This window comes from Mirounga leonina, unplaced genomic scaffold (assembly GCF_011800145.1).
Source record: "Mirounga leonina isolate KUSES-001 unplaced genomic scaffold, KU_Mleo_1.0 Mir_321, whole genome shotgun sequence".
NCBI classification, from domain to species: Eukaryota; Metazoa; Chordata; class Mammalia; order Carnivora; family Phocidae; genus Mirounga; species Mirounga leonina.
The window spans coordinates 2,381,375-2,398,650 of record NW_023270680.1 but is presented as its reverse complement, the minus strand read 5'-3'; positions in this window follow the sequence as shown (position 1 = coordinate 2,398,650).

Genomic DNA, 17,276 nt, shown 5'->3' with positions numbered 1-17,276 from the left:
ATTATTGCTATTATTTTATTATTATTATTTTGCATGATGTCACCCACAAAGGTCTTTAGGCTTTTATTTGAAAACAACAATTGGACTAGAAAAGGACAGAAAGAAACAGGGTCTTTCAAATGCAGGGTCTTCTCTGGAGAGTGGAAACAGAGCTGATGCTGAGTTATTTAATCCTGCCATGTAAATTATACTCACATGCAGGCCAATGGAAATAGTTACAGAAAATAAAAAAATCTGACTCCACTAAAAACGATTCCAGTTATAAAACGGAAGGGGATAAGGTGTATTCCTAGAATGTATAACAGGACTAAAATTTAGGGAGGCTGAGTGTGAGGCTGATGTAATCCACCCTAGAAAGACAGGGCTGGCCAGCCAGCAAGAGCAAAAGGAAGTAAGACCAGCCCATTGAATGGGCCTCCAGGTCCACATGCCGCATTTGGCTGCAAGACACAAAGAGGGAAGAGAGGAGAGACGTGGAGCCACAATGACGTGCCTTGGAGCGTCCAGGCCAACAGCGCCTGCGAGGTGGCTAGGGCGGGAAAAGTACCTCCCACTGCCTGGACCCCTGCTGGCAGGAATCTGAAAACCTCTCTCACAGAATCACTTCTCTCACCATCTTACCCCGTGTCAGAAATTTCCAGAATTAAGACCATTCCTTTGAGTCAAGGCACTGTCCAGAAAAGCATCAATCAAAAGTCACTGGTAAACAACAAGGGCCTAACTGGAAAGGAAAACAAGGGTCAGCTGTGGCCGGGAGGTGCAGCACCAGCCCCAAGAAGACCAGCCACCCCCTCACGCGTGTAATGGGGCAGTCGGAGTACGAGCTGCCTCTCCCAAGAGCATGACTATATTTCCAAGCTAGAAGTTTCTCGGTCTGGATGATTCATCTCTGAGATAAGAAGTCGTTATTTCCAGGGGCGCCTGGGTGGCTCAGTCAGTTCAGCATCTAACTCTTGGTCTCAGCTCAGGTCATGATCTTGGGGTCGTGGGATCCAGCCCCGTGACAGGCTCTGCTCTCAGCCTAGGATCTGCTTGAGATTCTCCCCCTCCCCCTCTGCCTCTCCCCCAACTCACATGCGCACTCACTCGTGCTCTTCCTCTCAATAAAAAAATCTTTAAAAAAAAGTCATTATTTCCATATTTGAAACTGTGAGATTGGAATGTTGCTCAGCAAATGTTTTTGCATCCCATAGCCTTTCCAATGAGGTATCCTAAACTGCCACACTGACTTCCTGAGTGACTTGCTTTGGCCATTGGAATGTGAATGGATAGGACGCAGGTAGAAGCTTCAAGGCACCTGCCCAGCCTGCGCAATCTCCTGCACTCAGGTGATCCACCACGTAAGAACACGTCCTGGGTGGCCGCTCCCACGTTGCCTTGGCCTCCAGAACAAGCACGCCTGGAGAGACCTGAACCCAGCCCACAATATCAAGTCAAATCCAGTAATCAGGGAGCACAAAGCAGAGCCACTTCGCCGAGCCCGGTGCAGATTAGCCAAATCACAGCTGACCAGCAGAAATGTGGATCTTGGGATAAGTATTTGTTGAATTAGCTATCCAACTGGAACCACTTGTTACATAGGATGCTTATGTCAACAACTCACTAAAACAAAACCAAATCCACGCATGAACAGAGGGAAAGCTAATGTCAGTGTTTATTGTAAGCACTTCACCTGCTTATGCAGTAAATATCCGAATGCCTAGTAGGTGCCAGTCCCCGTGCTGGGTTCAAGGGATGAAATGATGGACTACGATGAACACAGTCTTTGCCTTCCTACATATGACAGTCAATACTACTTACGGTGAATCAGGACTAATGTTATAAATTACACAAGATTGAGAACGACTTCCTTTTGTGAATAAATGCGTTTTTCTCAATTCCTTGCTCATTCTGGTACATTTACAGCCCTGCTAGTTTTATTAGAAAAAGACTCTTAGAAATCACTAGATCACTAACATGTTCATAATAATGCCCTACTGATTTATTGTATGAGCACTAAGTGGCATCTTCAATCCGCTCAAAGAACTATCTCTAGACCAGCAGCGTAAGGATCATCTAGGAATTTGTTAAAAATGAAAATTGTGGACCCCGTCCCAAATCTACTAAATCAAAAACCTGGGGCTAGGGCCCACAACCTGTGTTTTAATTAGTCCGCCAGGTCATTCTGACTGATGCATGCTCAAGCTTGAGAAAGACCAGACTAGAATAATATTCTCGAACACCTTTCTAAATGGCACCAAGGTGGTCTCAAAAATTCCCCTGAATGTTTGCTCTCTCCTGGGAAATGGCTGACCAATTCAAAATACTTAACAAGGATTTTCCAGAGGGTAAGAAGTTTTTGAGAATGCACAAGGCCTGTCTTCCTCATTTAAACAGAGGTTATCTGAGCATTTCGAAGTTAAAATAGAATGGAGTGCCGTTGGCCTTTTCAGGTTATATTCAGAATGCTGTTTCTCCCCTGAATTGAGATGTTGAGGGCTCATCTCAGGAAGAAGGTAGCGTCCAGAAGGGGATTAATGAGGCAGATACCGAAGACAGTATCTAAGCTAAGACACCACGCTTCCTGGGGCTTATCTCAGAGATACTGATTTTGCACATTAGGAGAAAGCCTCTCCCCCACCTTACCAGACTATATGCAATTTGGCAGACAAGCTCTGCAGGACTGCAAGGGGGAAAAAAAAAGCATTACTTTCAAAAATTGATTTCATTAAAATCCCTCAGTGCCTCTGGTTTAGACTCATTGCTTTTTTAATGCAGTAAGAAAAAAATTTTGTCACAAATTAAAAATCAATGAAGTTAATAAACACATTTAAGTTGAAAACTGACTTTTATGAACTTAATTTTCCTGAATCTACTCCTTTAAGGCACATTAAAATGTCCATGATAAACTCCATTTTTCTTCCACCATCACTTCACATTTTCTCCAGAATTCCATGGAACATCATCCCTGTTTTTATGAGCACAGACCTATATTTGAAAATGGGCTAATGCTACTTCAGGTGGCTCAAAGGTTTCTCTTAAATTTTAACATTTCTTTGGACCACATGTACAAGTTTAATATTTGTGGATAACTCTCAGCATGAACATAGAGTCTACATATGAAGTATGACAGCTGACCGTGGAAAAGAAAGTAAACCTCAAGCCTGTGCTCTGTCTCTTCACATTGTCTTAAGCAAATGCAAGAGATCTCAATGCAAAACCCTGACTCGCCCACGCACAGGTGGCTACGTCAGATATGAGAAGCAGTGCGTTCTCATTAATGAAAACATATTCTATTAGGAGCAATAAAATGAAAATGAAGCCACTCATTTGCTTCATGTGGGTAATTCACTCCATTGTGCACTGTAACTCTATCAACTGCACTCTACCCATTTCTGAACAATTTCCTTCTCATAAAGGGGGAAAATAGGTTTGTCTATACTACTAATTGCATTTCAAATCATTGTAATTTGGAACTCAGAAAAGTAATTCTCCCAACAATTACTTATATTTATATTTTGCTTGACAGGTAAACAGAAATTGCCCGTTGGCTAAATAAATCCATTAGTCATATAAGCCTGCAATTTGAACAGGTGGGTTTTTTTTTTCCCCTCACTCACAGCAAAAATAAAATCGACTCTCTGCTACAATAGCACGAGGTGGATCCCATTTGTCCCTCAGATTGCACTGAGTCTCTGATGGGTCCCCTTACTTCAATCCTCTGCACTGTACCCATAATCACCACCATTTCATTCCCTTATAACCCAACAATACCCAAATTGCATCATTTATACAGACCCTTTTCAATCTTTGTGAGGAAGGATGGATAAATAAATGCTTTCAAAGGACTCTGAAGGATTTCTGAGCCATCTTATGGTAAAAGCAGGAGCAATAAAGGCTCTATTTCCATCCGTGTTTCGGGATTCCTTTATTTCTCTCTCTCAGAGCTCTGATATCGTGCACAATGTCAAGTTTTAACTTGGAACAAGATGTAAATGGCTGGTTATGATCTAAATGAATTCTGAGTCTCCAAATACCTTTCTTCAGCACTTAATTTGCTCCAAGAGAAATGATATAAAGTCATTAAATCCAAATATGGGATAGAATGCAAAATTCATGAGTATGCTAAGATAAAATACAAGGCTTCAAACAAGTTACCCACTTACATCACAGACCCTCAAGTGGTATACTTGTACCATGATGGGCACTTTAATGGAAACTTGGAATAAGTAGTAGTCTAGCATTTTATCCATTGATTACATCTGCATTTTATTAAGCCTTCCCATCTAAAACTGTAAATGTCAGGCCCTGAAGTAACAGACAGCTACTGAATCCCCAGGAAGGCAGCCCACAGAGATTGATCCACAGGATGAAAAACAGCCACTTGATATGATGGCATCTCTCAAGTGCAGAGCATCTCAAGAGTTAAGCCACACCCAGCGCTTGGTTTCTATTCCTGATTAAAGTGCAATGATGGTAATCTCCTACAATCAGCTGACATAGCTGCAGGAAGAGAATCAAAGCAAGTGATCCCCAGACACTGCCATCTACCACTAATCCTGGAATCATTGCTAAGATTAATGCATTCTGTTTTGTTTTTTTTTTCAAAAGTCTTAACTAGGGAAGGATGTTGGAGAAGCTCACATGTTCACTAGCCCTAAGTATTCCCAGCTTCTGTGACTTCTACCTTCTTGGCATTTCGCTGAGCCTTATTAGTCAGATCTAACTCCTCAAGGCATGATGAAAGAGTTCTACAAAGGTATCTCCTTATTGTTCAGTGACCTAAAAAATAACCCTAGAGAACTGCTAAAATCAAAAACACAAGAAACAATGGGTGTTGGCGAGGATGTGGAGAAAGGGGAAATGCTCATGCACTGTTGGTGGGAATGCAAGCTGGTGCAGCCACTCTGGAAAACAGTATGGAGGTTCCTCAGAAAGTTAAAAATAGAACTATTCTATGATCCAGCAATCACACTACTGGGTATTCACCCAGAGAAAATGAAAACACTAATCTGAAAAGATATGTGCACGCCCATGTTTACCGCAGCATTATTTACAATAGCCAAGATATGGAAGCAACACAAGGGTCCATTGGTAGATGAATGGTTAAAGAAGTGATGAGTGTGTGTGTGTGTGTGTGTGATGCAATATTATTCAGTGGTGTGTGTGTGTCTGTGTGTATATATATTCCATCATATGGAATTTGATCCATAATCCATATAATGGAATATTATTCAGCCATAAAAAAGAATGAGATCTTGTCATCTGTGACAATATGGAAGGTCCCAGAGGGTATTATGCTCAGTGAAATAAGTCAGACAGAGAAAGACAAATACCATATGATTTCACTCATATGTGGACTCTAAAACACAAAAACAAATAAAAAGAAGAAACAGACCCATAAATACAGAGAAAAACTGATGGCTGTCCGAGGGAAGGAGGGTGGGGAGATGGGCAAAGTGGGTGAAGGGCTGTGGGAGAGACAGGCTTCCAGTTACGGACGAACGAGTCCCGGGGGCGAAAGGCACAGCAGAGGGAATCTGGTCACTGGCGGGGTAACAGTGTCGTGTGGTGACGGATGGGAGCGCGCTTGTGGTGAGCACAGCGTAAAGTATACACTTGCCCAGTGACTATGTTGCACACCCAAAACTGATGTAACATTGTGTGTCAACTACACTTCAATTTAAAAAAAAAATAATAACCCAGATTTGTACTGCATTGTATGCTGTGAAAGAGCCGGATGTTATTCATTGAATTGGTGCTTTGAAGAAAGCCAAAGCATTTTTCTTTTCCAGAGGGAATTACATGGACTTTTCCTGTAAGCATATTCTTACATGCATTCTTCACTTGCTGAGAACCACCCGTGTGACCGAGCCTCCTTGGTCCCCCAAAAGCTCTGCCACTGTCCCTTCTTACTTTTTGCCCAACAATACAGAAACCCTGAGTTGGGGTCAGAGGAGTGAGTCTGGACCCCATCCCCCCAGAGCTGCCGTGAGCCGAGAGGTGCCAGGCGGAGGACCGCGAGGGCACTCGAGGAGCACGCGGGGCTGCGTCAGGCAGGTGTGTGTCCAGGGCACTAGCCGTCAGAGTAAGGAGGGAAAACAGGTAAACACACTCCACCTCTGAGGGACACATAGAACTTTGCACTCAGAGTACCTGGGAAGAAACTAATTTTCGGTACATGTATACGTTTTTATTGGACCATGCTTTTGAGTCTTAACCAGCCTGCATGGGGTGGGGGGGTGCTCCCTAAAACGGGGATGAACGGGAATTCGACTCCATGTTTATCAGCCCTGTTTATCAAGGCAAGGGCCAGCAACATTTCCAATGATATTATCTAGAACTTGGCATTGGGAAAAGAACACAAGAAAAACAGGCTCATAAAATATGTCCCCTGTCTCTTGCAGCCTGGGTTGATTATTTGGACCCTGTGTGTGGTTTGCTCTTTGATCCAGGGGGAGGAAACAGCATGAGGAAAATAGACTAATATATTTCTCATAATCTCACGGATTTCTTTAATTCTCGTCTCTTCATGTTTCTTCTCATGCCCCGTCTACACCATGGCACCCTTGTGACAGCATCCCTATCATTTCGACACAACTTGGCAAATCCTATTCGCTTACAGCTTTTTTTTTTTATAACTCTCTGATGAATGCAACCACCTGCAAAAATCAAAGCAGCAAAACAAACAACAGAAAAGACCAATCAAAACAAAACAGAGAGTCTTCTGAAGGCACTGATTTTGAGCACAAGGAGAGCTTGACATTGCCACTTGAGGGTGCTATGGGAACTCCGAACTGCATGTCTGCTCAGCCCTTCCTTCGGATCACACCATTTCTGCGTTCAACGATGGCACGGGAAATGAGCCGCCCTTCCTATGAAAAGGAAGACCGCTGCTCTATAAATGTTTTAAATGCTCTCAGAAATATTAAAAGTCAAGTCAGTAAATGAACCATAACTCTGCCTTCTCATTTATTGAAGAGTCGGATATTCCTGGGGGCCGGGGGAGGGCCAATAATGAGCCAAATGTCCATTCATCATGGAGGTCAGACATATCCCATGGACGGCTTTGTTTGCCATGAACTTTGTGGCTCAGAAGGGATCCTCAATCAGCTTTAGCCTTGTTTATCCACTGCGCCCCTGTGAATGGAAAACTGAACTGGCCTCGGTGAAAAGGGGGACCAGCAAGGGAGCCGCTGAAAGGGAGAGGGGGACGTGAGTATAAGCGAGCTTTATTTGGCCTGGATTGGCTTATTCTACCTATCTCTCCCCCTCCCTCGACCCGTCCTCCTTCCAGGATAAAAAGGAACCCAGAGAGCAGAGGCTAGGCTATGACAGCAGACGCACTTTCTGGGGAAACATGGAATGAACTGGGGACACAGGGTGGTAGCCTCACGACGGTCATGTCAGCATGAGCCTTCTTGGGGAGCAAGCGCTTCATGTTCTGTGTACTGTTATTCACTAATTTGGAAAAAGCAGCTTTACATTTTCAGTCATATTTTAAAACATGCACGTGTTTATATAAATGGGCAGTGCATCTGGGAAGTGAGGACATCCACGGGTCCATTAGACACCTCCATGTGAGCTCTGAATTTAATTAATCAACTTTTGATCCATGAAGGGTTTTGTTGATGAGTAAGAACAGATTCAATGGCGGGGAGGGGGGGACTTTATTATCTCACTCTAATTTGAGAAGGTCTGTGGGGTGGGTATCACAGAGCTGGGATTCCACCCCGGTGCTGAGTGCTTCATTGTATGAGAACATGCACACTGGTCCTCTGTACATTCGCTGCTGGCAATTTGATGAGTCACATACTTCCAGCATGTCCTGGGAAGTTGTGAAGTTGAATTTCCAGATGGCACAATCATAGCCTTACTTCAAAGCCTCGCTCAGAAGCCACTTCCTCCACAAGGCCTTCCACGATTTTCTGTGAATCTGTGGAATCCTCGTAACATCTCTAAGTACCTGCTTCACAAAACACACAACCCTCCTCCTTGTGCCATTCATTCATTTATTCACGCAGCACATCTTACTGAGCATTTACTACGGCGGCTCGGGTCTCATCTCTCCCATTAAAAGCTCCTTAGCAACAAGACTTGTGTCTTACTAAGGTTCAGGCAAGGAACCCCGTGGCAGACAGAGTAGGTGCTCAAATTACAGGGAAGTTCATTTATGCCACGCTTATCTCCAACAGTCTTCACAGAGGTGATGGACTGGAAGATACGGTGCAGGAATCCGCTGGGAGGAGCTCCGATGGGGGATCCACTGGGACACCAGCGATATGAAGATGCTCTTCCGCGCTTTAAAGAGACTGTGGGCCACAATCCAGCAGTGGGTCATGCTATTTCTGAAACTGGTATATGATTTTAGAGAAAATTTTGAAAACCGGCCACACTGTGTTTTCCTTCTGCATGCGCACTGGGCTCTTCCCAGACAGGCTCACTGCTGGATGCCTTCCTGGATGTCCTCCCCACGGCAAAGGCTCCTTGAAAGGAGGGACTGCTTCCAACAGTCTGCCTCTCTGCTCATAAAGTGTCCATCCCAGTTTGTGGGATCCTGGAGGCAAACAGTAATACCAGTGGTGTTCAACCAGCTATTTACTCACTTATTCACCTAGTAAGCCATTTTTAAAAATGAAGCCCTGTTTTTAATTACAGCATCAGTGATTCTTTAAAAACAACTCCGTAAATATTTGCTTGAAGGGCCACCTGTGAAGCTCAGAAGAATCCACATGGCTCCGGGCCAGAGCCTCTGGATGAGCCTGCCATGTGGTCCCGGGAGATTTTCACTGTTAGCTTCAACAATGATTCTGTCCCAGTGAACACTTGAGAATGCTAACAGGGAAAATGAATTTATGGAATGTAAACAGGCTGAAGTCTTTCCTCCGAGGTACCTGCCGGGGTCAAAGTTGGTCCTGGTCAGTTACCTCTCTCCTCTCTGGTTCCTGGGAAGGCTGCCTTCTTACGAGCTCGAAGCTGGTCCTATACAGTTCACTCCCCGCATTTATAACTGACATGATTTTGCACCGAGCCTGGGGATTTCCAAATGTCTCCATCGAGATTCAGGGGTCTAATTCAACCTTGAGCTGGAAAAGGCTAAGATGGTGCAACGTAACAGTATTATGCAGCTTGGAATATTCTCAAATAAGTTAGGTCTCGATTTCCTTTTGTCTTGGGATCTAATTTGTACTGACATGGCTGATGACCAGGCACACACACCGAAGATGTGCCCGCTGGGTCTCTAGATGCCAAGGAACGTCACCGATGCACACAGGACAGGTACGTGGAGAGACATCAGGGTGGGCACATTCCTGTCACCATGCCATCTCACTACATACAACAGACCTTCCAGAGACACTCAAGTACAGCAAGTGACTACGAAGGTGGCAATTCTGTTCGGAAATCCTATTTCCTAGTGGAAAATCTCTCTTGCTTGAATGAGCAGAATATCTGCAACACAGATGAGCCATCTGCTCTCCATTTCTTGCCCTACTTCCCACAGAAGGGCATACATGGTGCCCAGAGCATGTCTGCATGTGTGCAGTCCGAGCTAGGGCTCTTCCTACATCTCACACGCCCATTATTCATGGATAACTTCACAAATGGCAGAACGAAAACCCTAACTCAGGCCCTCAACATGGATGTAGGCAAGACATTTGAAGCTCAGGTCCAAATAGTTTCTCATTGGAGATTGCGATTAACACTCACTCTAGAGGATTGTTAAAAGCATTTTTAAAATTTGTATGATGTTTGTTTTAACACACACACACACGCACACACACTCACAAACAAGGATCTGTTGGCTTTTCATCAGTCTCCCTGGTGCCACACCATTACTGTCCTTTTGGCCAATGGGTTCACGTGTATATGACCGTCTATCCATGTCTCAAACACTTCATGTTTGCCAAGGAGTCGAACAAGGAGAGTTGTTCTGCTATTTGTATCAGTATAGATAATGAATACATTGCAAGGAAGGTGTGAAAAGGGCAAGTGGCACCATTATGATCAATGGAAATCATCTTTGTGGGTATCAATGGATCAGACAAGATTAAAAAACATTCATTCTGTGCCTTTATTATAATTCTGAGCTTCTTCGTGCTTTTATGTCTTCCATATGGCCTTTCTAGGTGTGTTTAAATTGATAAATGCTTCCTGTGTAAAAGCATCATGCCAGATGATCAGTACCTATAGACAGAATTTGTCCACCAGAAGCTGGATACCTCAGTCCCTGATTTTAGTACAATCACCACAAGTGATTCCTGCAAGGAAAAAGGAAAGATTTTTTTTTGCTCTCATGGGGGGGCAGAAGTAAATGAGTGGTGTCAGGGAGACATCATTCAGGCTTGCGTTACTGGTTCATTATCCGTAACGAATGAAGTGATTCACATAATTTTACATGGAGAGCTGCAGTAATTATTGTATCATTGCTATATATGAGAGGTGATGAATTCTAGAGTGCAACTTACTCACTGTATTTATTTTCAAGTCTCAGAGCAAATCCACTACTTTACCACACCACAATTCTTTCCTAATAAAACCTTTTCACTCTCTCATTCCAAGATGGCACAGAAGAATACATCATGCACCCCAGCTAATGATTATCCAGTGAGTGATTTCTCCACAAAAACTGGTAAAGACTTAACCCCCAAAACGCAGACCCCAGGAAAAACTCTTAGGGTTGAAAATCTTAAGAGACACAGGGGTTGCTGCATCCAGGGGGCACAGGATTGGGTGGAAAACCAAGATCTGGGAGCAGGTCAGGTTGAAACTGTGGGCATTGGCCACTGGTATCTGTCTTAGCTTCAGAAAAGGTCAGTTCTCCCAATTTGGATTGGATGGGGATAGGACTCTGAATTCAATGATTAGGACTGACCAAACAAACCGAGAGAATGATCTTCTCAAGCTTCTATCAGTTGAGTCTTTACGACACAAAAGCAACCTTCCAGTAAGCGGAGGATAGATGGGCAAGGAGAATGGAAACAAAGGGGAAGCGAAGTGACCATCCAGCATCAGGAGGAGGGGTGACGGGAGGCTCACAGACGCCCAGACATGTGCGAGGACCACTTGCTTGTCCTGCGCCTGTTGCATGATCTGGGACATTCGAAGATGGCGTCTCGTGTATTGATGACTGTTGCAAGAATGGAGTAAGAACGCATACTAATAAAAAGGTAAGTGTGGTGTTGCACCTCTGAGTTATGCATGTTCAGGCTCTAAAACAAATTCTATCTTAAGTCAAAAGCAGGTTAAAGAGGAACTGCTGAGCTCAACAGCCACACACACACATGCACACGCACACGCACAGAAAGGAGGGAGGGAGGAAGGCAGTCCCCTGACTGGAGTTTGCTTCAGGGGACCTTGGCTCTAGCAATGTTGGACAGAGGTGTCCTAAAGGCCCAGTGAGGGTGTGGAGCGCGTCCCACGTCCTCATCCGTATCACCTTAGACAAGTCTCACGTCTTCCCTGGATGTCCGTTGCCTCAGCTACAAACCTGAAGGGTTGGAACAGTGAGACACTCGAGGTTGCTTCCTGCTGTGAGCTCTATGAAAAGCACTAGCAGCGGCGGAAACCCCTTTCTCGCTCTGAAAGGAACTGAGCAGGTACAGCTCTGTCTCCAGCTAAAAATAGTGTTCAGTTTCTGGGAAGGAACAAACTCAGCTTGACAACAGTTATGTAGAAAAATGTGGCCTAGATAGTTGGCCCCACACTTAATAAGACGTCATGTGATACAGCTGTAAATGCGACTACTCAAACTGGGGGGCTCACGTCATTCATAGTGATCATCTCTGAGCTCTCTACCACCCTCATCACAGCAGAAATAGGCCACCGTGTCTCCAGAAAGATGTACTATTTGATGCCTATAAGCGAACTCAACTTCATCAATTTTATTCAAAGGAATGAAAGGACAAGCAAGTGGTCCTCGCACATGTCTGCGCGTCTGTGAGCCTCCCGTCACCCCTCCTCCTGATGCAAGTAAGAACAAGCAATATGCATTACAAACAGCTTCTTCGGTTTATTTTACTATGACATGGTTTCTAGAGCCTTTTGACATTTGAAGAAAATGGAATGAAAAGGAATGAAAACCAGTAAAAAGAGGCACTTGGAGCCTGTATGTAGGATATATGTTAAGATCCTGGTGGTTTCCAAAGAGAGCCTTGATCATGAACAGCACATGCTCTTTGTTTTCTAGAAAATTCATCAACCAAGAAATATGGGCAACCACAGTTGAACTCAAAATCATTCAAGGTGACAAATACCTCTGCATGGAAGACACATGCAGATGAAGAGACTGTAGACACAAGGTCACCTCTTCATGGGGAAGGTTTCGAGCCTCCAGGGCACGTGCGGCGCTGTGGTCAATACAAGGAACGATCTCTCCGCACCCAGGTGGTGAGGCGGGAGACCTATCGCATGTCGAAGTTAAACAGGAACAATGACACTGGAAGAGGGCTTGGAGATGATTCTGTCTGACCTTGTTCATGGGAAGACAAGAGAACAGGCTGGGAATGTGAGAGGCTTCTCTGCTGAGTCAAATCCCCATGCAGAGGGACAAAAAGAGAGAGAATGACAAAAGAAGAGAGAGAGGGAAAGCGACAGAGAGAGACAAAGAGAACACACATTTTCTTTTTTCTTAATTGCAGACGTGTTCACACTCTAGGGATGCGCAGGTTAAGTCCCTCCCTACACAGGTTCCCTGTGGGGTCAGCTGTGATTGGCGGTATTACTGCCTGGGATGGCCTCAGATTAGGAGCGGAGCCCATTAGGCAAAAAGAGCTAACTGTCCCGCATAACAAAGCCGCTGGTTGAGGAGAGGGTGGAGATAAAGGTCTCTTTAGAAACAAATGAGAAAAAAAACTGAATACCTAGAACAATCTGGTAAAGCCCGTGTTTCTTTTCTCAGAATCTTGTATTTAAATATATAAAACAAAATCCATTGGATTACAAAGAAAACCCATTATTTCAAAATACAGTTGTAACTATACCAAAAATAAACTTACACTGATGAATTAATGATCCACACTAGAATACATTAAAAGCATAGACAGGTTAAAGTGCTGTTTTTAAAGTTATATTAGTGTAATGTTTCTTCTGGCTGAGCTAAATTAATAATATTTAATGTTGGGGTGGTCCTTGACAAGGAAACATGCCCATCAAGCTGGATACCCAATTTCCACTTTTTCATTTTGATCACTGGAAGAATGCAACCCCTATTTTGAGAAGATACATAATTATAAGCAGAATGAACGTTTTCATAACTCACTTCATAAGGAAAAGACATCGTGGTCTCCAGAAACACTAGATTCTCCAAAGGTTTTGACTTAACCTCGAATGGAGAACACATGACTTGCAGTCTTGTGGCTGAAAGACTAATGAGCATTGGATTGCCCGTGATTCACTGATCTAATACTATTCATTGGGATTAATCCTCCTGATGATAAAATAGAATATGCTAGAACGGAAAAAAAAAAAAAAAAAGACCAGGATTGCCTGGGACTGACCAGCTCTGGCCACACATCTGAGCACATGCGACGGGGCCAGGCCTCTGCAGCAGGGTCAGCGCTCAAGACAACCACGGTTCCGAGTGAGCGGTGAGAGTAACTATCTTGAGACATCTTCAAATTGTCAGTGTGATATGAAAATATATGTGATTTCTACTTGTCACAGGCACTAGACTGTTTTTCCTACAGACATGCTGAAGGGAAGATATGGTTCAGTTAGACACCGGTAAAAACGTTTTCTTTCATTCAAGATCCCCTGAAATCCCATGTTAAGAAGTCTTGCCACAGGGTCTGAGATGAGAAGGAGAGGTCTGGGTCTAAGGTCTAAGAGAAGGGTTCTCCGCAATGAGGAAGACCCAGGAACTTTAGGAACAAAGAACTCAACACAAAAGCTTTCCTGTATTTCTCCAAAACTTTAGTTGGGGGGAAACAGATAAAGGGGGTCAGAAGGGACAAATGTCCAGTTACAGGATAGATGAGGACTAGGGATGTGGTGACCGTAGTGAACGCTGCTGTCTGCTACATAGGCAAGGGGTGAAGAGAAGGGTCCTCAGAATTCTCTTCACAAGGGAAAAAACCCTTCTCTCTTTTCCTTACTGTATCTGTGTGAGGATTAATGTTAACTAAACTAGCTCTGATAATAATTTCATAATATTTCTAAGTCAAATCATTAAGGTGTATGTCTTACAGAGTGCCATATGTCAACTAAATCTCAGTAAAACTAGATTTTTACAGAAACACCTTAGTTGGTGAGACCCGGTCCCACCTTGTCCTTGTGTTGGTGGCACCCTGGGATGTGAGCAGGAAGGGGGTCGTATTCCCTCTGGGGGTGGAAAGAACAGGAAGGGGAGGTCACAGCCAGCAGGAGCATGCTAGGCACCTGAGGTGGTGGGGGGCTTGGGGGGGGAGGGACGAGTAGACGGCCTCAGACCACTGGGGAGCTGGGGAGTGGACTTGAGTCGAGCTGCTTGCGTATAAACGGCCCAGAGACATTCAGATACTCGGCAGTATTTCAGAGCTGGCAAGGTGGAAACGAAGGGGGCCGCACCAGAAGGAAAGCCACGGCTAACAGGGCTAACAGATCAGGCTGTGCGTGGCCAGCCACCAGGGTCGTCCAGAGGGGCGTTTCCAGAGAGCGCAGCCGTGGCTGGGAGGGGAGATCCTGACAATCAGGCAGAGAGAGACTCTCCCAGGTGTGCAGGCAGGGAGGTGTCCTGAGAGGGATGGCTCAGGCTCAGACCCAGACCCAGACAGCAGTCCGAAAAAAGAGCCTGAACACCTCGCAAGAACTGAGGTCTGCCAGACAGCACAGGGGCCTCGACCCAACTGGGTGTGCGTTCAGAGCATCACATCTGATAACTGCTGAGCAGCAGAAGCATCGTCCGAATTGTCGGCACCAACCTAGGCCCTGCTCAGGTGTGTCCCCGCGGTGTGAGCACCTGCAGCCCCTGAGAGGGAGGCTCAGCTTCCGCACCATGACCTACAGAGCCAGGACCAGGCTCAGGGCCCAGCTCCCAGGTACACGCTCCCGCCATCCCAAGGAGCCGCATCTCCGGGGGCGCTGTGTGGATGAAGGAAAGGAAGCAAGCGATTTCTGATGCCTGGGTTGATTCCATCTGCAAGGTGTCAATAACATTTCAGAAAAACATGGCTCAGGAGCAGAGAGACAGCCAGGGAACAAAACTTACTTTTTGATGTAGACCATTTCCAATCTTCCACTGCACTGCCCCAAGGAAGAAATGGGCCTGGAGTCGCATAAAAGCACTCATGTCTCTCACTTAAATTTGAGTTAGAAAATTGCTATTTGGAAGCTTTTCAGAGAGAAATCCCCTAGGTCAGTATGGATGCAACGGTGCACCCCCATGAATTCTCCCCAGATCCGGGCCTCAGGACTCGGAACAGAGGTGGTGCGTGTGTGCGTGCGTGTGTATGCACATGTGTGGGTGTGTGCATGCGTGTGGGGTGTGTGCATGCATGCTTGTGCGCACGAGTGTGGGGCGGGCGGAGCCGCCCTCAGAGCCTGCAGAAGGAGACATGCCCTGCGCACGGCCAGGGCTGTGGGCCGTGGTGAGCTGACCTCGGCAGTTAAGCCGGTGGCACGAGAGTTGAGTGGGTAGAGACAGTAAGCGACAGTGGGGACAGAAGTGATGGATGCATCAGGAGGAGATCCTCACAAGCAGCCGAATCTGCTTCATCACCTTCTTCCTCAAGAGAGAATCCAAAACGCACAATGAAGAAAGAAGCAGCATGGCTTCTGTGAGGAGGGGAAGGTCTGTCCTGAGGATCAGTCACGGAAGCCACGTGGACACGCGTGTGTGCGTACACGTGCTCTCATCCCGGGACGGTGTAAGGTGCCTCGTCCAGGGCAGGAGCACGGGCGCACATGGGTGCTACTCTGCAGAGGGAGCACTTCCTGCCCGAGAGCGGGGAGCTCCGCTGGGGCCCGGCTGGGAGCCCACGGGGAGGCCGGCAGCTGACATGCCCCATCTGCTCAGGAGGGAGCCGGCTGACAGGTGTCACCTTGCTGAGGCGGCAGAGGTGTGGGGGGACTCTGGTTAGCAACAGACCGCGGGGTTCTCACTCCACACATGAAACCCCCACAAGGGCCACAGCCGAGCCGGGCAGCCGTGCACATGGGAGGCAGGTCTGGGACTCACCTGGGCCCCGGGCCCCGCCCAAGAACCCCAGAGTCAGGTACCCGCCCCCCCTCTGCAGGCTGCACGGCCCTGTCCCATCCGACACACTCAAGGCTGAGAGAAGGGAAAGGTGAGGCAGGCAGACAGCTGCCCTCATCTCTAGGGTCTGGGGAATGAACCATGGAAAGAAACCTTGGGGCCGCGTGGGAGTGCGAGGGATGCCGACCAAGTACTAGAGTTTTGTGTGAGGAGGAGGCTGGGAGGAGAGGCAATGAAGAGGAATTTACCACTTGGAGGAGACATAGAAGGGAAAAGCCATCTGCCCAGGTGAGCAAGAACCAGGGGGAGAGAGAGCCGGAGAGCAGGGACCCCAGAGACTCTGGGATCTCTCCACTGGCAGCCAGGCTCAGGGGGAAAGGGGAGCGAGCCCTGGGGAGGAAGGGAGCCGGCAGCCCAGGAGAGGAAGGCGGAGCCACAGAGGACAGCAGACAACCTCTCCAGCAGCCCTCAAAGGACCAGATAATGCTGTGCAAACGGGAGAGCACAACTCCACCCGAGACCCAGAGGTGATCCCCCAACACGCAGGGGCTAAGGAGCATCGCACGTGGAGTCCAGCAGACGCAGAGACCCAGCTCCACCTGGAAACAAGAAGAAGCAAGGGGGACAGGACAAAGGAAGCGTGCTGAGTGTCCAGGTCAGGGGGTTGGGGAGATTCCGACACTTAGGGGGGGAAATACTGTCAACGTGGAGGGATTTGCGCTTAATAAATGAACAGACGTTATCTGTCCTCTGATCAAAAGGCACATGGCTGGGAGGGTGACAGATTATATGGATAAAATCATTTGTACTCCAAAAAAAGTGAGAAAGGCAAAAAATCATGCATAAGTAGAACCTTCCCGATAAGGGTGGTGCGGGGAAAGAGATTTAGACCCATAAAAGGTCTAAAATGGATAAAAACAGACCTGTGGGACAAAATATTCAGATTCAGGTCGATAAAAAGGCAGGACTGAGAGATGCTTACTGAGACTCAAAAGTAAAATGTATTGAGTGGCAGATTTAAAAGAGGAAATCTCAGAGTTGACAAGTTTTATGGTCAAGAAAGAAGAGAGCAGGTGAACAATCGCAGGGAGTTGGATGCCCACATTGTTCCTACAGAAAATCTGTG